The sequence below is a fragment of the Lolium perenne genome, chromosome 2 (genome assembly GCF_019359855.2).
Source record: "Lolium perenne isolate Kyuss_39 chromosome 2, Kyuss_2.0, whole genome shotgun sequence".
Taxonomy (NCBI): Eukaryota; Viridiplantae; Streptophyta; class Magnoliopsida; order Poales; family Poaceae; genus Lolium; species Lolium perenne.
In genome coordinates, this window is record NC_067245.2 from 296,837,210 (window position 1) to 296,844,669 (window position 7,460).

The window sequence follows — 7,460 nt, forward strand, 5'->3', positions numbered from 1 at the left end:
TGTTTGACAAAAAAATATATAAACACACATAAAAACTATTAAGCTAGGTGATTATTTGTCTATATAATTTTACGAGTTCTCTTCTACAAGTTAAAAAAAAATGCTGCATGGATGATTTGATTTATATTTTTCATGTTGAACTTTAATATCTCATCTGAAATTTTTAAGAACAAGTGCAATTTTTTGGTGTATATTTTGAGAGTACCTCGAGTGTTGATAACAACTTGAAGTCAAACAAACTTTTTGGTGGGTCCCACCCATGTTAGCAATGAGCAAGTAGCCTTCGTGCATGCATCAGTCGTCAGGGAAAAGTGGCATGTGCTGGTAAAAAATTATGTGTACACCAAATCGTTGGGACTCCAAATATAGAATGTTACAAGCGAACTTTTTCTACAGATATAACTCGGGGTTTAATACCCAACTCTTGAAGAAATATTTGTTCACCTTCTTTGGCTTCTTTATCGTTATTGCACTCCTAGTGGCACTCATTTAAAACTAGGACCATATATATGAAGAGTTTAATAATTGTAAGAAGGGTTCAGCTAACCTAAATTAATTAAAATAATTTTAGTTCTTAGCTCTATTGGTAGTGGAGAGGTTTCATCCTTTCTTTTTTTGAACATGGAGAGGCCCGTAGGCCTGGATACCATTAATAAAAGCTGCGGGTACAACTCTCAAAAGGGACCAGCAGGAAAAGAGCAAATACAACAAGGCCCCTAGCTTTTATAAAGAGAACCCTACAAAGATCTAGAAAAAAGCAATCGGGTCCTCCGCCGCAGCAGACGAACACAGAACTCAAATCATGGCCGTCTTCATCGGCGCCGGGGACGGAACCACTTGGCGTCGAGTCGACGTGGAGCGTCACGACGAGTTCCAGACAAGGCCTCCTCTTGGAGGTTGAAGAAGCGCCGGGGATCACCACCGGCAAGATGCGCAGCCACCTGATGGCCATCTGAGTCGGCCAGGAAGCAAAGCCCGCCGAGATTGTACACCAAGATGCGGTATCACAGCTCCAAGACCGCCTGACTCTGAAGATCAGAACGCCTCTCCACCACTTCTCCCCAACGCCGCCGCTGCGAGATGAAGAAGTCCGCAGAGTCGCTCTCCCCTTCCAAGCCAAGAAGCCAACACAAGCCTTATTAATGGAGTCTCCGGCGTTCCTACACCTCGCCGCTTTCGGCTCCGGCCATGAGAGCACTGCGACGAGAGTAAGAACAGCCAGCCAGCACCAGATCCGGCCCAGGAAATCCAGCACCATCCCCCCGGCATAAAGCCGACACACGGCATACCGCCGACACACATCAGAAAAACTACTATTATTTGAACTAGTACTATATACAGACCTAGCTCCGGCGCCGCTCCTTAGCCACTTCCGGCCGGCATCGCCGCCGAGAAGGGCATCGGGAAGGCCCGGTGTGCTAAAGGCGACTCTCAAGGGAACTAGGGGACTAGAGGAGACAGGAGCTTTCGAGAGAGTCCCAACCTCAACTCCAGGTTTCATCCTTTCACCGGCGTCTTTGAGCATCTCTTCATTGTACATAACATGGTAGACTGCATTGGCCATGCAGAAGGAGAGGAGCGTCTCGTACTAATATCAAGAAGGGAATTGCGTATAATTTCTTGTGTTCTCCCTCCGTCCACAAATAAGAGCAAGTTCAAAAGTAAAGTCAACTGTTGGCTATAAGGCAAATGCCATGTCATCTATACCCATCTTAGAGCCAACATGTATAATAGTGAGCTTTAAAATTGTACTACTTTATTAGTGCATGACCCATCATTCACTTTCACATAGTGTTTAGGAGCACGTGCTAGAGCTGGCTCTTGCATAAGAGCATACCCCTCTTATCTCTCCTCCCCTCTCTCCTCCAACTAGGTAATAATATATTATTTTAATTCTTATAGCCAACTGACTAGGACTTATTATACTTGCTATAAGTGTACATGCGGGTTTTTCAAGACAAATTATAAAGTGGAGTAAAAAAATATATTGGGAACATGCATCTCTCCTCTTTAATTCTTTAACCTCCAATAAACTAAGTGCATGTAGAAAACACGAAAAATATGTGCTTAATATTATTGGGTTTGATTTCCGTGCGATGAGAAAGAAGCAATTAAAGTACATTGAAAAGATAGGAGTACACACTTTTGTGGATAAAGTTTAGGGCTAGATGTCCGCTTATTTGATGACGGAGGGAGTATTCATCGACAAAGAGTTATAGATATGCGCAAGGAGGAGATGTGCATGTAGCTGCGCATTTAGGCCCACATCATGCCTCTAATGGGGTCCTCACGAAGGCTAGGGAATTAAGGTTATGTTTACAACAGCACATGTGTTACTACAAATATAGCTGTTTCAATAGTTGTTGTACATTGAATACGTCAAATATAACTATTTATCTTATCGGTTTTGCTAATTCTCAATTAATGGGGAATACTTTAATTATTAATTGTCTTTTATACCATTGAATAACGTCGTGATTTGTGCTAGATATGGCTTGCAACATATGTAACTGTTATTTTTTTCAGTTGTAATTGGAGTTGCAACTGGAATTTGGCTACTTCCTACTTGCACGTCGTTGGAAACGAGAAAAATACTCCAAACTATTAATATTTTTCATGATTTGTGTTGGTCATGAATTGCAACATGGATTACGACTTACATTTGATTTTGATGCCATCACAATATCCGTAAACTAAGTATTATCCACTCTCTTATTTCATACTCCATCCGTTCCACCAAAAGTGTTTCAAATATGTCAAAAGTTGAATGTATTCACTCACTAGATAGTGTCTAGATACATCTAACTTTTAATAAATCTAAGATATTTTTGGTAGGATGGAGGAAGTACTACTTGTTACCCTCCTCTCTTATCGGAGACGGATCTTGGAACTGGAACAAGAAGGAGCTTCTCCTTACGCCGGCTCGACAAGCTGAACACCTCGTTCATATCAACCTCCTCTATCTCTGCTGGCAGCTCCCAATCGAAATGGTACACGAGGTTAGCTAGCATCATTTCCACAGCAGCATTCGCGAAGTTTATGCCTGGGCAGATCCTCCGTCCGGAGCCAAAGGCAAATACTCAAAGTCCTTCCCTTTGCCGTTGAGTGCTGCCGCGCTGCCTCCTGGGAGGAGCCTCTCCGGCATGAACTCCTCTGGCATCTCCCAAGACGCGGGGTCTCTAGCAAGAGCCCACGCGTTGACGATGAGCCGTGTCCCGGCAGGGATCATGTAGCCGTCGATCTGGCAATCGGCAATCGAGAGGTGAGGGATGAGGAGCGGCCCCGGCGGGTGCAGCCTCAACGTCTCCTTCACGGTGGCCCTCAGGTAGGCCATGTCACCGAGCTCCTCTTCTGTGAGCACGTCTTGTCGTGGTTCTTCTTGGTTCGACGCCGGTGTACGCCTCCTTCTAACCTCAGCTTGCAGTTTAGCCATGACGTGTCTGTTATTCATTAGCTCAACCATTGCAAATTCAAGCACAAGATATGTCGTTTCGATCCCCGCATCAAACATGTCATGTTGATTAGTGTCATGAAGTGTAGTATAAGTAGATTGCCTAGCCCTTTCCATTAGTTCGGACTTTTGGTTCAAGTGGCTAGTGCATGAAGCTTAACATGGTATCAGAGCCCCAGGTCTCAAGTTCAACCTCTGACTTTCACATGATTTTCGCAATTAATCCTAAAAATTGTTGTTGCCCCCCTCTTTAGCCACCGCTGTTTCGGTGTGCTCTTCTTCTTTCACGTGTTGACTTTCTCTTCCCCCGTCACACGCGAGTGGGGGTGTTGTGAAGTATATAAGTAGATTGACTAGCCCTTTTCATCAGTTCAAACTTTTGGTTCAAGTGGCTAGTGCATGAAGCTTAACAATTACCATGTGAGAAGTTAGGAATTTATCAGTTCGTTGAATAGATTAATTGTCCTTTTATTGAAGTATTGCTGCTAGTAAATTACTCCAAGTAGTACCTCCGTTTCGATGAATAAGATTTATGAAATTAGTCAAATCAAACCTTACTAAATTTGACTAAATGATAAAGACAAAAATATAGACATCTACGACATGAATCAAATGTATTATGAAAATATATTTTACGGTGAATGTAATAAAATTAATTTGATATAAAAAATATTCATATTTTTGCCTATAAAATTGATCAAACTTAGAGGATACATGAAAGGAGGGAGTACTTACTACCAAGATCGCCTTTACGTTGTCTGTGGTCAGTCCGTACACTTCTTGCAGAGAGAGTAAGACGTGTATGAAGTACGAGCTGGCATCATTTTTCGTGCTCGCGGTGGCGACCCTGCTCGTTGATGAGCTTGTCCAACAGCTCGTCCCATCTCTTGCGAACCCTCGTAGCCCTGTGGCACACCACCAAGCCGGTGAACACGCCAACTATTGCCAAGCCCGGAAAGTAGTCCTCGAGGTTGAACCCCCCAAGGAGAGACATGTTGATATTGGTCAGCTCGCGGAGCAGCTTGTTCCTGCCATGGTCGCCGTGGTGTCTCCCGAGCACCGCGCGGCACACGACGTCGTTCGCGTACGAGTCCAGGTGCTCGCTCATGTCCACCGCCGTTGCCGCTGTCGCAGATGCACGGATCTTTGAGACGGTTATGCGCACCTCTTCCTCACGGTCGTGGCGGAACGAGTGCACCTTCCTGGCGCTGAGCATGTGCGTTGTGACCACCTTTCTGGCCCGCCGCCAGGGATCGCCGTAGGGCGCGAAGCCGACGTCCGACGAGCCGTATAAGATGATGTCGGCGACGGCGGAGCGCGGCCTGGATGCGAGCGCGTGGTCGTGCGTGCGCAGGACGGCCTCGGCGGCGCGAGGTGAGGACACGACCACCGTGTTCACCGCGCCCAGGCGGAGGAGCATGAGGTCCCGGCCGTGCTTCTGGGCGAGGTCGCGGAAGGAAATGTGAGGAAGGGAACCGACGAGGTGAAGGTGCCCGATTACCGGGAGCTTGCCCGGAGGGGAAGGTGGGAGTGGCAGGTTTAGCTGCTGCTTGCTTTTTCTTCGGCTCCATCTTTTCCTGCCGATGAGCAGTATAACGAGTGAGACGAGGAACAGAAGAAATAATGCTTGAGCAGCTTTGTCATGGATGGAAAATAATGCTTCACCAGCCATGGATGATGGATCTAAAGCACGCAAATGACCGATCTGATCATCCTTAGTATATACTAGCAGAAATGGGCGCGGCGGCACGCCGCGCCGATCGTACAATGATATGGTGTAAATAATTTTAAAACCACACTTGAATTGATAGAAGTAATGAATATTTTTTAGTTTAAATAATGTGTTTAAGGTGGTTAATAACAAAATTTGATACAATTACGTGCATTATAAGTTGATCCTAAGAATGGTGTAAATAAGCTGGCATTAGAAAGACACAAAAATTAACTCTGGCAAAAATAATTGGTTCTCACACAAAAATTAAGTCTAGTAATAATATCTGAGTGAACAATAACCACATCCATATTGAGGAGAAAGCTCGCTCAGGCGTCTGAACTTGTAAGTACAGTTGCGTTCATGATAGGGATTCCATTTATGGCATGAGGTGAAGTTAGAAGCATGTACTCACACAATAACTGGTAAATAAGCGAGCATTAGAAAGACTCAGCTCTCTGTCTTATTTTCATTTATGTTGGATTCGAGACTTTACATGTCACATAATTAATCAACAAACCAGTACATGAATTCATCGGTCTCTAGGAGAAGCTCGCAAGTTCTTAAAGGAAAAAAAGAAAGAAAAGTAGGATTATATTAACAAAAGTAATACAAATATTCATCTTTCTAAGGTGTCGCAAAAGAATTTACGTCGAAGAAGTTAAGCTGTATGTCTGTCTTTGCCCTATCATGATCAAACTGTTTTAGGACTTGGCAGTAATTCACTTGGAAAAGAAGCGGAAAAGCTTATTCAGTAAAAACAACTTCTATTTGTTTTCTGTATTTGACAAATAATGTACCTTCACCGGTTATCTAAATGATGCAAATGTGAGATGCCAAGGACAAACATGTATGCCATAGACATTCAGAAACAACTTGAGTGGGCATAACATAGTGGGAGTTGAAGAGTAAAAGTATATAAAGAAAGCTATGTGAGAAAACACAGCTGCACTCCCACGCAAGAGAACAATCAACGATGTAGATTTTTAGCCCAGTGCTTTGGTTGATACAAAAATAGAAATAATAGAACATGTATGCAAAAGATAGTACCAAATAAACGGTTGGTTGATCTGAGTTTTCCATGCCCATGAATAGAGAAGAACCAATAACTTCAAGGAATCAAGAACAAAATTCAGACAATGCTCCCTCTATGTTGTCCTCTCACACTAAAATATGTAGAGTTTGTCAATGTCTTTTTTAACCTGGTCAGGTAAACAAATACTTACTGTACAAAGGAAAGAAGAACTACATTATTCTAAACTAAAACTACTGAAACTTTTTTTTTTGTATCACATGAACCTTAATGGTAATATCAATATACATTGAATGCTCACTCTCGAGATGGTCCAAGAGGAAAAACCATGTTCACGGACAGGACAAAAGATGAAGACATATTTGAGAGGAACAACCCATGTTCAGGGACATGAGGAAAGATGAAGACACAACAATCTCCAACCGCAAGGATAGGAGGTGCGGAAAAAACACCTTGCCTCAAGTAAGCGTGAAGGTGGACCACGCGGAATCCGTGCGAAAAAATAGCTCACCCCAAAGCTGAGAATCTGCCTCGCCTTCCTTGTTAACAGAAGAAAGCCTAATCCACCTGGAACATTCCAGATCGATAGCGTAGGACAACAACCTGAAGGAGGGACACCTCACCGGGGTCAACAACACACCACAACTCAAAAAACAAAGCACAAGATCTTGCATTCAGAATAAAAATATTCTATGAAACAAAGAAGAACGACAATAAAAAGAAGTTGAATGTAAGTAACCAGAAATCACGCGGAAGGGCTTACCCTCAAGACCTATCATGAAATAGTTGGTCATTTTGTTATCATCTTCTCCGTGAGATACGTGGCAGAGGATATCTATCATAAAGACCAAGTGCTTCACTGACACACAATGCATAGATAGCCCAATGTGGTGGTGAAGAGGATGTCTTAGTCCTAGATCATGACTCTGATGGTGGCAAATACATCATATTGTGCTTGTTCTAGCAATTCAGTAAACCTAGAAGTTGATTTTCAGTTTGTCTTACTGTCCCTCCTGCCTGTAAGAGTTCCCTAAAGGTGACACTACATGTGGTATTACAATCATTCAGTGACATCTTAAGATACATCTGGGTGCACGATTATGGCATACCACTTAGAGCAATAACTTAACAAATGATAGCAATTGAGTTTATCTGTACCATCAGGCTTAACAATTAACAAACAATTATTATAAACAAGAACAATAAATAAACATTTAATTGGCTTTGCAATTTGGTTTGCAGAAGTATTTTCCTACATTTTGTCA

The 7,460-nt window shown here is 43.1% G+C and overlaps 1 pseudogene; it reads right to left on the minus strand.

Annotated features, from left to right (window-relative positions):
- Window positions 1–2,685: 2,685 nt before the first annotated feature.
- LOC127336135 (indolin-2-one monooxygenase-like) lies at window positions 2,686–5,170 on the minus strand (annotated as a pseudogene).
- Between the last annotated feature and the right edge of the window lie 2,290 nt (window positions 5,171–7,460).